At 38.6% G+C, this 15,276-nt stretch overlaps 1 protein-coding gene across 1 annotated transcript in view; it reads right to left on the minus strand.

Annotated features, from left to right (window-relative positions):
- LOC133883231 (protein REVEILLE 6-like) overlaps window positions 1-15,276 on the minus strand; it is a 52,052-nt gene that overhangs the window by 21,309 nt on the left and 15,467 nt on the right. The gene's annotated exons all lie outside the window — the stretch shown is intronic.

Genomic DNA, 15,276 nt, shown 5'->3' on the forward strand with positions numbered 1-15,276 from the left:
CCCCCACACCCGTCCCCATAGCGTCTCTGCCCCCACCCTCACCCAGAGCAGTCTTAAGAAGAAGGTGAATTAGGATGCTTAGAATATATTCGGCTTCAAAAACTATACAAGATAAATTTATATCAATTTTTATCTAAATATGCTCTAAGTTTATCTAATGTGTCTAATCTACCGTCCAAAAGATTTGCAACCTATAGTCAATCATAGCAAACTACTCTAGGAAGTTAAATGCGTAAAGATAGATTGCAAGTATGTAAACACGGAAACGTAAATAAGGTAGAGAAAGTAAACTCGGCACAAAAGATTTTTATCACATGATATCGATGGCATAAACGTCACCCTTAATCCATATTGAAGCTCCACCAAAGATATACTCCTGATCACCAAGACTCTTTCGATCACAGCTCTTGAGCCACCAAATCACAAAGATAATGCCTCAATCCGGATGAGCCACCAATCCACAAATGTAAGGTCTCGCCACTAGCCTCTCTTTTAGTCAATTGTTGTCATCTTCATTTAAGAGCTTGAGTCACCAAGGAAAAGATCTCCGTGTCCCCATACACGTGTCTTATCGCCGCTCCACACCAAATGGGAGGGTCAACAAGCTTGAACAACTATGGCTCAAGGTGTCGATAAGTCACCAAGACTCTAAAGCACTGATGTACCACCCGCTACAAGTTAGGATTACTCTTTGATCCACTCTCTAGGCAGGAATCATCTAGCGACACTCATGAATCATGTGCTTAATTGCCTTGGATAATTACATTAAGCACTTTGGTAGCTTAGATGTCTTCTTAAGTGTCTATGTATTTCTCTGTACTTCAACACCTTCAAATGACCAAGTGGAGTGGTATTTACAGCCTTAAATCTGCCAACTAGTCGTTGCCCCAACGGCTCAACTTTATGTTAACACCAGATAATCTGGTGAAAACAATGGTACAAACACCAGACCATCCGATGTGTTCATCAGTAGAAAATAGCAGTTGGACTCCCACTCAAAGTCATTGTGAACACCGGACACTTCGATGTATACTTCATTTGCATCACAGAACTATCCGGTGAGTTATCCTGAGCCAATCCACGGCTTCACAACATCCCCGTGTAAAATGCTCTGGTGTAAGCATTCGATATTCATCTCATTCACACCGGACCATCCGGTGAGTTGAACATTCTCTTCTTTTTCCTAAAAATTCTCCCGTTGCAACTATCTCTGTGATCACCGGACTATCCAGTGAGTTGTTCTTCAATCTTTAATAGTTGCAACCTTCTCTAGTAGAAATACTCCGGTGTGTATCCTCGTCTGATCAACAGATCATCCGGTGGATTGTTTCATTTTACCTTTTGAGCAGAAATACTCCGGTGAGTACTCGGGCTCAGCATCCGATGAGGTATTTCTCCTTTGCTGAAAATACTCCTATGAGTATATTCTTCAGTGCACTAGACTATTCTGGGATTTCTCCAATTCAACTAAATTTTATATCGGCTACGATAATTTCTTTATGTATTGCATCTACGAGGCTTACTAAAACATATACTTAACAAATATATTAATCTTCTTGATTATATTATTATTAATAATTAAAATCATAATTATGATCTAATAGGACTATTTTCACTATACAAGCATAACCAAATTTATGCCAACCAAATTTAACTCAAATCTAACAGTATCAACGACTCAACACAAACCAAGACGCATCTCAAACTTATTTCTCACTTAGGTTCGTTTGTTATGACAAAATACTCCCCTATATCTTTTGTTGAGTTATGGTACCGAAAGCTTTTGCTGCAATTAATAAAGATCCAACGAAATAGATACCACAGTACAGCACAGACATGCAGGGTTTTTTTTTTTTTTTTTTTTTTTTTTTTTGAGATTACAAACCTGAACCGCGGGCGGGCTGCGGCATGCAGACATGCAGTTAGGCAGCACAACAACTAGCTACTAAAAATCAACTGGTTCTTAGCTACTGGTAAAAGATTTCTTTTTCATAGTGGCCTCGCGATCGGTGCACAGTACCCCCGGTTCCCTTCAGAGGTCGTCATATCCGGCATCTCGCAACCTCACCGGCCGGAAAAACCCACGCACGGTCCCCATCGCCGTCACAATCCGCGATACTTGAACTGGCAGTGCATTCTACTTCTACACCGTCTTCCGAGACCGACAGCAACCTGGTGCGTCCGGACACGTACTCGCAGTCACAGAGCTGTTAACCCTCCAACCCCGAGAAGAAGAATTCCAATTCCGAGTGTCAAGTGACGATCGGGTGTGCGTGCCATGTAACTCGAGGGGAGGAGAAAGACTCGCCATGCATATCGATCGAGATGGGGAGATCGATGGAGAAGAGGAAGAAGAATTCAACTGTAACTTTGGCCGTACGTCTGGTTGACTTGTTAGCCTCTTCTCCGATCGAATGATGTTCAGATTGGCTTCGAAGTTTTGGTGTCGACTGGATCAGTTGTAGCCACAGGATAGCTGCTTTGACAAATACTAGTAAAAGGCAGATCGAGGGCAATAATTTCTGGGAAGCTTGGAGCGATCGCTGTTGTTAGTTTCAGGTAACTGTCGCAAACACCGGGCGTTGAAAAAAAAATCCTGGTATTTAACGTACTTACGTATACGTCCTATTCACTAGTCCTAGTTCATACGGCAACAAATAGTTGTAAACTTAGTTGATGTCAGGAGGACACGGTACGTACTGTTTTTTTTTTTATACTCCAGCATTTCTAGAAAATGGTAAAAAAGATGTGTCCACACAAGTTTAAAGGGAATTCGCCATCAGCTCATGCGCAAATTCTGTAGCAAAAATAAAGTAGTAAATTTGCTTTTTGCACGGTACACGCATACGAAATCACACGGAAGTACACTGTGTGCAATATTGTGTACAGTACACACGCGGCGGCCGGCGCACAAGTTTTTTGGGGTCTGCGATGCCGGCCGGTACATGAACACATGTATACGACACTGCACACGCGGCTTTAGTTTGTGAGCCAACACTTTTCGGCTTTTGGGTCATGGACAAACCTTTTTCATTCGATTCGGCAGGAGAAAGTCGAGTAGGTGAGAATGTGAGATTGAGATTGAGATTGAGAATTCAGATAGAACACACAACCGGTCAGTACAACGTGTGCACCTAAAAGAAATTAGAAAAAAAGAAGAAGCTGTGATCAAACTCGAACAAAAGTTACGTGTGTGCACGAGCAACCAGCTCAGGATTTTGCACACGCTTCAGCTTTTCGAGCACAAGTTTCTATAAAGGAATTGGAAGACAATCGACGTGCATGCTAACTGCATCGTCTAATCGCTCGAAACGTCGAGCTCGAGAGAAGCTTGCGGTACACGTTTGCAGACTTTGCGAAAAAGCGCGTGACGGCCGAAAAGTATGTATGAGCGGCCGCTGTCACATTGAAAATAACAATGTGAAGTTAACAACTAACTGAATAATCAACATAGAGTGTCTAGCTGATACTCTCTGATTATAAATACATATTGTTTTGAAAAAAAATTAATTAAATTTAAAATTTAAGTAACAATAGTTTTTAAAATATTTAGTTTGAAAATCTTAAAATTATATGTGTAAATTTGTCTTGACTAAACTTTTCATAATATCATAAAATTTAATAAACTTTATAAATATTTTTATAATAAAAAGTGATGAAAGTTATATATTAGAGATTATTTTTTATTTAAAATAACTTGTATTTATAATCGGAGGAAGCGGTGATAAGGTGTGCACCTCATATGCCCAGTTGATAGGGCTTATCCCTATTTGATCGATATATAATATAGCTTTCACTTGCTATAATACTGTTGTTTTCGTCTTGGATAAAAGTATCGTATCTACTCCTCCAAATTCATTCACTTACGTATTGCATACATGTGAACTGACATAGGCACGTCTTCTGTTCATTTGATGCATCGACTTTTGTAGTAATATAATATATGTATTTAGACGGAGGAGTATGACATCTGATTAAAGTTATATATTGAGTACAAATATTTTGAGAAAGTTCTGTGCATGTTGATCTAATTAAGTTTGCACAGTCAGGCATGCATTTACATGGGCCGCGCACCGGGTGGAATGTTGGAACTCCTTTTCTTTATCTTACTTAGAAAAATAAGTAAATTTAGAACTTGTGTTTACATATATGGATATTTTCGTGACCAATTTCTCTGTTCACAAATAAGTATATATCTTTGGCCGTATACGGGCTTCAGAATATTAATTTGATAGTTTGGCCACAAGTTTTTATATTCTAAAACAAAATAAATTCACAATATTATTAAGTATTTTTCAAGATGAATCTGGTCATCATATTGTTTCCATGCAGCCGTACCTGAAGCAAGTTTCACTGCATGAATGGTAAAACAACACTTATCCTTTACTAGAGAAAGCACATGATTAATGCATTATTGATTGGCCAATTGTTCGAACTTAAATTAAAATGACACTCCACCAAACAAATTGATGGGTCAATAAAGGCTTTGTAAACATCCATGAAACTATATACAGTTGAGTTTACAAAAAGTCACAAGTTTACTTCGTCCTACATGTTCAGATCGATGTGGAGATTAATTTGTATTGTAGAGTTAAGAATGTGGTTGTTTGTCACAGCTTGTCACGTGTATACATCTTTAGACATGTGTTTGATTTAGCATTATAATTGTGGCTCATCTAACTTTCTTATTCTCTTATCCCACATGTCATAAACTTATTTTCTGGCTAAACTTTATCACAAGTTGGTGGTTATTTTGTTCTACATACTTTTTATGACAGTCATATTTTGTCAAACCTTAATTGTGGCAAAGTTAGGTGCCAATCAAACAGGTGTTGTAGCTTAAATTTTCAAACATCCATTTCACAATTTTTCTCCATTTCACCGCGCTACTACAGAATTAGTCATAAGTGTCAGCTCATCAGTATAAATTTGGCCAAAATCGACATTGATAAGGTATCATTGCCGGTTCGTAGTAAAGCCAGATATCCACTCATACATTCAGACAAAAATCGACACTGATAACTAGTCACTACCTGTTCGTATTACGAACCGGCAGTAATACTACTCTGGACCCGAAGTTTTATTTCAATGTCGTTTTGGCTCATCAATCTCCGTGTCTGCCGGCTCTCTCTTCCTCATCTCTTTTTGTACTGACGTTCAGCTCTCTCTCCATTTTCTCTCGCTCTCCCCCACCATAGCCGATCCTGCTCCTCTTCCACCCCCACTGTAGCTAGCCACCCCCTTCTCCCTCCCACCGTGGCTGAGCTATGGCCAAGCGTGGCGATTGAGCGGTGGCTGAGGGCCGGCCGAGCGGCAATCAAGTCGCCGCGTTATCTTATATATGTGATGGTGTGGCGGCCTTCGAGCCGCTGCGTTATCGTGTTTTGTAGATGTGCCTGGCAGTGTCCAGTGGCAGCGATGACGGAGTGGCATCCCTGCCGCTAATTCTCCTTTTTTATTCTATAAAAATAGCAACAGTGCCGAGTGGTCAACTGACACTGATAATATCTGACTATCAGTACTGAGTAAAGAGTGTCAGTTGAAAAACCGACAGTAAAACTATTTTTTAACAGTATTGATATGCCCTTTTTTTAATAGTATTGAAAAGATATGTTCATAATAATTGTTCATTGAGAAAACTAATACTGTAGTTACTACTGCATTCCAACTTTCTACCATTATTTTAATATACTGCAGTGAAAAACGCAATTTCGTTTTTTCTTAGATTTTATGCTGCCCTTAATTGGTTGATGCTCATGATCGAAAATGAATGGATAAATAATAAACAAAGAGAGTACAGTATATATGAACCATAACAGGCTGATCATATATCAATCTTCCTTGCAAAATTGTTGTATATATAATGCGCAACCGTTTTATTATTTATGATATAGACACCCACTGTTCGATTTATACAAGCATCGTCTGTAGCAACGTGAAACACGGCAGGAAAGGCAAATATGTGCCGTAAGTCCATAAGAATTAAAGAGGTCGGCACCGTCTTTAAAATGGCATGACGCTGACGGCGCTTGCAGGCAGCTTGCTTCAAATCTCAAGACTTGACTTCTTCAACGATCCCCTTCCACGTTTTCCTTGTGCTCTTAAACCTTTGAATTACTGATATACTACCTAGAGGCTACAGCTCAGGCTTAGATATAGCTAAGGATTAAGAAGAAGAAGACTACTGTAGTACTGTTTCTTAATTAATTTCATAATTAGCCTATGTATAGCACACATGGATATATATCTGATCAGCTCATACAGTAGCTTCAGCAAAGATCCCCATGTCACAAACCAAACCTCTTACGAAACCGTTGCCGATGACATGCTTAAGAAACTTGGGTTTCTTAAGTGTATATCTGATCAGTTCATGAAATCGCTTCAGTAAAGATCCTCATGTCACAAACCAAACCCCAATTGAATTGGAAAGATTTTGTAGGAAAAGCAATACATGTATAGTAGTATGATGTAAAAACCAATTTTTCAGTACGCAGAGAATATTCATGTCTTATATTTCCTACTAACTAAAAATGTTCAATTGGGGTTTGGTTTGTGACATGGGGATCTTTACTGAAGCGAGTTCATACATTGATCAGATATATATCCATGAAACTCGAGTTTCTAAGTATGTCATCGGCAACGGTTTCAAAAAGGGTTTCATTTGAGACATGGGGGATCTTTGCTAAAGCTACTACATGAACTGATCATATATCCATGTCCAAGCTAGAGTTGTTTGACATTTTACGTTATGTTCTGTGTAGTGATCGAGAGAAGTGAGTGATTAGGAGCTTGTACCTAGGTGCGTGTTTGATCCCTGCGTGGATCCCCTCTTCTGATCGTGGATTGTTACTCACGGGTGGAAGAAATATCCACTATGGCAACGACGCTCCGGTCCTCCTCCTCCACTGTTGTGGCACTCAGTTCCTCCTCCTCCACTATGGCGGCGCTCCGACCCTCCGCCTCTTCCTCATCCTCTCCATGGTGAATGTGCATGCCATTCAGTCATATTGTCACACATAATTTACCAGGTTTTAGAAAGAGGTGGACTTTCGGCGTTATGTCTTTAGCACACGAGTGATGGCCACCCGTTCTGTTCCAGTGGCAACGACCGGCGTACCGTGAAATAATTGGACTAATATTTTTCATCCGACTAAGTATGAATATTTTATGAATTTCTGAATATCTCACTAAAAGCATGCAAGCAAACATATTTCAATAGGTTCTTGTTTGAAACCTACTGTATTAGTCCAATTATTACAGTCAGTTTGTGATATGGGCCTACTGTAATATATTACAGTCGGTTCTTACTATAAATCGACTGTAATAGGCCATTTGATGAGCACAAGCATGTGAATGCCCGAAGTTTGCCGATCTCATGGTACTAAATTGCGAGGATATGTCTTCTGAATTTTTTCCCTCAAATAAAACAAGAAGCAACAAACCCTAGTAGCCATAAGCACACAAGCAAACACTACTACCATATTGATTTGTACTAGTAGCTACAAGCATCAAGATATATCAATGCTAGCAACACAAGGATAACAGTACTAGGATAAAAATGGAATCAATGCAAGTAGAAACTTGCCTATTAAACTAGCGGTATGACAAATAGAACCAAATAACATCATTTGATCAATTCCAAGCACAAGCAGTTGTAAGATGGATAGAGGGATTAGTTTACTCAAATAGCAATCTAAAACCCTAGATATTTCTTCCACCTGTGAGTAACAACCCATGATCAGAAGAGGGGATCCACACAGGGATCAAACACACACCCAGGAACAAGCTCCTAATCACACACTTCTCTTGATCCTTGATGAGCGGCAACAACAAGATAAGGAAGAAGGGATCACCTCCTTCTAGGGATTCCTCTAGCATAGCCATGAGTAAAAACATGATAAAAACTAATTTGAGTACAAAGGGTGACGTCCCTAAGCTTTTTTATGCCCCACGGATCTGACAAAACTCATGAAATGATTTGGACTCGACCTAAACTGAATCTGACTCGAACTGATACAAACCATGTCTTGTTTAAGCCATTGTGACCGACACACAACAGATATGATGATGAGGCTAAACCACTGGAAAGGTATCGGAGTAAGCTTTCCAACAAGTACTCATATAGGCCAAACGGACTCCTTATGCGACTAGTGTGATATTTTTAATCCAAGTCTATCTGATCAAATCCGAATCAAACTCAGACTGAACATAACTCGATTTTCATGATGTGCACCCACTAAAACTGACCCAAACTTGGGACTTAACCATAATTGTATTATCAAAGACTCTTCGCTTACACAGAGTTCATGGAGGATTGCTTCTCCACCAGCAGGCTTGATCTGCACGGTTCTTTTCTGTTTCTTTCATTAACAGCACCAATAAAAGTATTGTGCAGCATACCTTCAGCAACATGTCGAACTTTTCCTCCCACACTCTTGCCATATTTCATATCACAAGGAAAAGAACCAAATTGTAAGTATTCAGAGAATTACTAGCTGAAGTATTTACCACTTTGCAAATATTTTTAGAAACACTAGAAGAAATATATTGATGAGTCATGGGTTCATCATCCTCCCCTTCTTTATACAAAACCGTTCTCGGCTTTGATATATTTTCAGCAGATTTGTTCTTAATCAGATCAACTCCTTCAATTATAGTCTGACATGGCATAGCAACAACCATGATTTGCGCATCCTTCTTCGCGTCAACAATGAGGGAACCAATTTCACTAGTAAGAGGTTTCACAAAATTACTAGTTGCAATTTTGTGACCGTTGCAAGCATTTTGAGAAGCAATACTTAAAGAATTTATGTTCATATCATTCTCTCCCCCTAAAGCAAAGTTGTCATCGACTTTGAGGTAATTTCAGCAATCTCTTTTTTCTTGTGAATAGTAGGAAACACCTCAGCCTTAATAGCGCTCTTCAGCATCTGTTTCAACACATGATAAACACCCTTGTGCACAAAAGAATAATTGTTGCAACGACCTTCATGTATAACATTAAGATCAAAATACCACGACCTTCTTAACATCAAATGACATGCACTTACCGGTATCACATCACAGTCCACATTATGAACATAATTTCTAATAGAAAAATTAACTCGGCCCTATGAGTAATTTTCAACGTGTCAGTTTGATTCAACCATTGCATATAAAGCGGAGCAGGAGCCGCCGTGTAGACAAGAATAAAACATGAACCACAACTGAACTAATAGCATTAGTAAAACTACCACAATCAATAATAAGCTTGCAAACCTTGTCTTGAATTTTGCACTTCGAATGAAAGATATTGGAGCACTACCCTTTCACATTAGCAACGGTGCCATCCCGTTGTACTTCTCGAGCCAACATAGATAAGTCATTCAAAGTATCATCATTTGCATCAATTGTGGAGTCACCAAAAGCATGGTCTACAGAATCCATAGTATGCAGTCTTGGTAGAGAAGAAATTTCAGCGCTCCCGTCTATAGTCTTCCCCTCTTCAGTTTAAGGGCACTAGTATATTTCTTTACTTGTTGTCTAGGAGAAGAAAATTTTGCATAAATAATGGTCTTCTCCTTGTTGCAATCACTTCCACTAGATAGAGGCATAACTTGTTGTTTGGGGCCAAGAAAATGCTGACCACCAGTTGCCACATTATTCTTTTCATCATATTTGATTGTAGCATAGTGTTGTTTAGGCACTATAAGCCACCCATCTCCAATAATAGATGCACTATGATGAACGCAAATCCCACTTCTTGGTGCCTAGAAAAGTTTGGCCACAAGCAGCTATGTTCCTCTCCTCAACCTGTTCTTTGGGGACAAGAAAATTTTGAGTACCAACGACTGTCGTGTTCTTTTCACCATGTGTGATCATATCAACTTGTTGTTTAAGCACTTTAGGGCACTCATATCTGATAATAGATGTATTCCATGATGAATGCTTATCCTGCTTGGTGCTTAGAGAAATTTGGCCTCATGTTGCCACTTTCTTCTTTTCATAGACAGACTTCACAATTGGTGGATCATACCGATGTGGTAACACCACCTTCATCTTTGTCCATGTCCTACAAGGATCATCACCTCTTTCAATGTGTCCTTGATGCAGCTTTACCACCACTGCAAAACATGTTTAGAAAAAGTCCACCTCATGAAGTATATCTTCATACATGGTTCCAGTCCACAACCCCATAAGAAATTCTCCATTGCATCTTCCCAATCATAGTATTCAGATGGACAAGTTATTAATAAAGTATTGGCACAAGCTTCATTTCATTGGTGAGACTATAGTATTCATCATCATAAAGCCGAAGCAAACTAAACAATACGACAATGAGAAGATTTGGTAACAATGTCATGAGCAACCTGAATCTGATACCACTTAATGAGCACATGCATCCAAATGCCCAAAGTTTGCCGATCTTTCACGATACTAAATTGCGAGGACATGCCTTCTAAATTTTTTTGTCAAATAAAATAACAAGCAACAAACCATAGCAGCCACAAGTACCAAGATATATCAATAGCAGCAACACAAGGATGGCAGTACTAGGATAACAACGAAATCAACGCAAGTAGCAAACTCGCTAATTAAAGTAAGATGGATAGATGGCAGTACTAGGATAACAACGAAATCAACGCAAGTAGCAAACTCGCTAATTAAAGTAGGATAACACAGTATGACAGACAGAACCAGATAACACTGTTTAATTAATTCCAAACACAAACAACAATAAGATGGATCGGCTTACTCAGATAGCAATCTAAAATCCTAGATATTTCTTCCACCTGTGAGTAGCAACCCATGATCAGAAGCAGATGATCCACATAGGGATCAAACACACACCCAAGAATAAGCTCCTGATCACACACTCCTCTCAATCCTTGAGGAACAGCAACATCAAGATAAGAAAGAAGGGATCACCTTCTTTTAGGGATTCCTCTAGGCATAGCCACGAGCAAAAACACGATAAAAACTAATCTGAGTATAAGGGGTGACGCAGCTGGGCTTTTATATGCCCCACGAATCTGACCTAACTCATAAAACAACGTGGACTCGACCTAAACTGAATCTGACTAGAAACTGACTCGGACTGACACAAACCACATCTTGTTTAAGCCATTGCGACCGGCACACGACAGATATGATGATGTGGCTGGACCCATTGGAAAGGTCTCAGAGTAAGCTTTCTAGTAAGTACTCATATAGCCTAAACAAACTCCATATGGGACTGCTGTGACATTTTTAATCCGAGTCTATTTGGCCAAATCCGAATCGAACTCAACTGGCCAAATCCAAATTGAGCTCAAACTGAACCTAGCTCGATTTTCCATGATGTGCACCAACTCAAATTGACCCAAACTTGGGACTTAACCAGAATTGTATTATCAAAGACTCTTTGCTTACACAGAGTTCATGGAGGATTACTTCTCCACTAGCAGGCTTGATCTGCACGGCTCTTTTCTGTTTTCTTACATGTAACAACACCAATAAACGTATTGTGCAACATGTCAAACTTTTCCTCCCACACTCTTGCCATGTTTCACATCACAAGGAAAAAAACCAAATTGTAAAGTATTCAGAGAATTACAGCTGAATTATCTACCACTTTGCAAATATTTTCATAAACACTAGAAGAAATACATTGATGAGCCATGGGTTCATCAATTATATATCATCCTCGGTTCTTAGCCTGATGACTAATTTTAGTTGATCTGAGCTATTAAGTTGACTGTAATAGTTTTATTATAGTTGATTCCAAAAATCCAAATGTAATACGTCCCTGGAAAAATATTTATGTAGTAGTGTGTGTACCGTGACACTTGATTTTTTTTATTTTTATTTTTTGCCGAGAACACGGAAAAGGTTTGCGCGTACGTGTGTCGACCACACCGGAACTTTGTCTACGTGCACACGTACGTATGTTTACATCTGTGTGGTGCATATTTTTCCCTTGTCGCAACGTCGACGTACGTCCTTACGTTTTGAGTGGTTGAGACTGTTCGTTCTTGTTGTTGCAATGGTCTCGAGGCTGGAATTCTTTGTCTTGCGTACGTACGTAAGTAGGAGTACGTACATGCATGTTGCTACCATGCATACATGTGGAATTCAAACTGTCATTGCTGAGGCGACAAGTGTACATATATGTCGACCATCTCGGCAACAACTTGTGGCGAAGCTCCTTACGATAAGGTTACCATCCCATCTCGAATGTAAGCCTACACATCTAATAGATAGCTATATATAGAATATAGGTTAGCCATGAGTTCTATATGGACAAAACTTCCTACTACAATGAGGATCACCGACGTCTGCCTTGGCTTATGCTCTAATACTATCTTTAATGATTTTTTTAACTAGAATCTTCTTATGATAGGATTTTCGTTTCTTTCAACGCTCTAATGATTTTTTTTATGGTTATGGTCAAAAAAGGATTTCAAAGGTCATTCTATTTGGGACGAGATTCTCTCTCTTTTCTCTTCACGATTCCCCTCGAAGAGAAGTTGTTGGAGATAAGAGAAAATAAAGAGAATGAGAATGAGGAAAGGAATCGAGAAGGGAATAAAATGAAGAAAATATGATTAAAGATGGTCTAAGTAAAATACTAAAACCTAAATTGATTTGCAAAAATAAAAACAGTGTAGCAGTTCCAAGAAAATCTGAAAAAATAGGAGTAGATGTATGGGAGAAGGATCTTTTTTAGAACACTAAAAAGGTTTGAATTCAAATTCGGTCAACCCTTGAGCTGAATTTAGTAGGTGGTTAAAATCCTTAAAGCACTATTGTAGAAACCCTTAATATTGCCGGCTCCAAACCCCCCTTTACTATCGGTTTTGGAGCCGGCCATGGACAGCGGACAATGATAGTTCCAGATTATCACTGTCGGTCTGAGAACCAGCAGTGAAAAGTTATCACTACTAGCTGAAGGCTTCAGCCGGCAGTGATTGTTAGTCCCTATTCAACATGTTTGAGGTCGAAAAAAGTAAAAAATATTTTTTCCGACCAGAGGCACCCGATCGACTACTGTTCATCCACCCTCGACTAGAAGCTCGAGAATCGATCACTGATCACTCGCTATTTTTTCACGTGAGTTCCAGGACTCGAACTCATGATCTAGATCAGAATCTTTGCGCGTGTGACCTCTCTAATCATATCACCTCTCATTCATTCTTGAGTACAATAGTAAAATCAATCATTTTGATATCTGCTCATCGAACGTTTGAATATCTATTTACGTATCTAAATGATCTTAAATGAAAAGGTTATTAACTATAAAGTTATACATATCGTCGAGTTCTACAATATTAATTTAAAGTTTATCTTCGTACGACTCAGTATGAAAAAGTTCATGTCTAATTTATGCAGTATTTGACCTCTACTTTCGAAACTAATGACGAGACACATAAAAAAATATCTATCTTTAGACCAGTACCTTCCTTGACCCTCAAAAAAGGCTCAGAAGATCTTCGATAGGACCTCTGAGATTTTTGGGCGAAAACTGACCTTCTCCAATTTACCTGATAATTTTTAGAGACATAGTGCTACATCTGAAAGTCAGTGTTACGCAGATGTTTCAGCAATCTGAGTTACCAAACTCGCAATAAAAATATTTAAATTTTGCAGTTTTTAACTTTGTGATCTTGTGTGTGGCTTTTTCAATGATTTATATTAGTTTTACACTGGATCTAAGCCAAAAGTTTGTGGCCAAGTTTGTGGCTCCCTTTGTATTATTTTTAGACATTTATTTGTGTATCTATATGGTGTTAAATAAAAAATAATCAACTATAAAGTTGTATCTCATCGAGAGCTATAATTTTCATATAAAATTTGTCTTCATACGATTTCATTTGAAAAAGTTATGACTTTTTTAAGATTAGTTGTCATCCACCACGGCTAAAACTGTCTTAAGATTATTTGGGCATTTAAATGACCTTAAATTAAAAAAATTTCAATTACAAAGTTGTGGATCTCTGAGGACTATAATTTTCATGTAAAGTTTTTCACTATCTAACTTTATATGAAAAAATTATGAATTTTTTAAGATATGCTATCATTCATTATTACTATCGGCTTCTCACACGAGCCGATAGTAATACCTATTATCACTGCCGGTTCATAACATGAACCAACAATGATACTTGATGAACTATCACTACTGGTTTGTGATTAGAACCGGAAGTGATAGTTCAGGTATCACTGCCGGTTAGTGCTCTCATCCGGCAGTGAAGCATCACTACCGGCTAAAGCCTTCAACCGATGGTGATGTCCTTCATCATTGTCGGTTCATAAGCTATATTAGATGATTCTTCCCGCACAACTTTTGAACCAGCTTTTGATCCCCTATCATTGTCAGCCCATTAGGTATTGGCAGTAATAAGCTGACATATATAACCGGTTCTGTAGTAGTGAAGGAATAGTGAATGAAATGTGGAAAAACTAATGTTTGTCCAATCATTTATCCTTAATTTGTGTGTGTATATATATACCTTGTAAATGTGATGAGAGTTTTGATCTCAAAACTTCCTAGAGCTGTAGAAGATCTCTCATCCTACATTTGTCAATTATTTCTTTTACTATTTATGGAAAACTTCAATGAAAATTTCAGCAAGTTCACATTCAAACGGGGTTAAATAAAAGTTATATTAATAAGAAATATCTTAAGATTTGTTATGTGAAATTTTCATGGCATATTCATCAAACTTTTCCTAGGTCATACATATGCACATATATACACCCACGCTTACTCTCTGATCTTCCTGATCTTCCTCTATCTATCTATCTATCTATCTATCTATCTATCTATCTATCTATCTATCTATCTATCTATCTATCTATCTATCTATTTCTCTCTCTCACACACATACATATATGTGTGTGAAATGATTTATCTTTTGAGTAAAAATCCCCCGGCTACTAGGAAAAGTCCCAGCAGGGGCAAGAATTTCAAAAGACCGTGTCCTTGTCCCTATCCATGAATTGAAGTGAACCGAGGATGCTTCCATGAATCTGGATTGGGTGCAACTTTTCTCTCCACCTCTTTTTTGCCTACGACAAGAATGTGGCCCAAAGTCCACAATTCATTTCCCGTACGTAGAGAATGCCTGGCCGTACTCGTTCTATCATTTTCTCTTGATGTCACTGGTGTAATGTTGATAGGTAATGGCGAACTGCTACCTTGACTTCATAAGCATTTTATCTTGCAAGGTTCCAATGCCAGCCACAGAACCCCTCATCGGTAACGCCAGTGACGCAATATGATTTTGCCAAGTCATATAAGTGTTAATTTCCGTG

Source organism: Phragmites australis, chromosome 10, assembly GCF_958298935.1.
Source record: "Phragmites australis chromosome 10, lpPhrAust1.1, whole genome shotgun sequence".
Classification (NCBI taxonomy): domain Eukaryota; kingdom Viridiplantae; phylum Streptophyta; class Magnoliopsida; order Poales; family Poaceae; genus Phragmites; species Phragmites australis.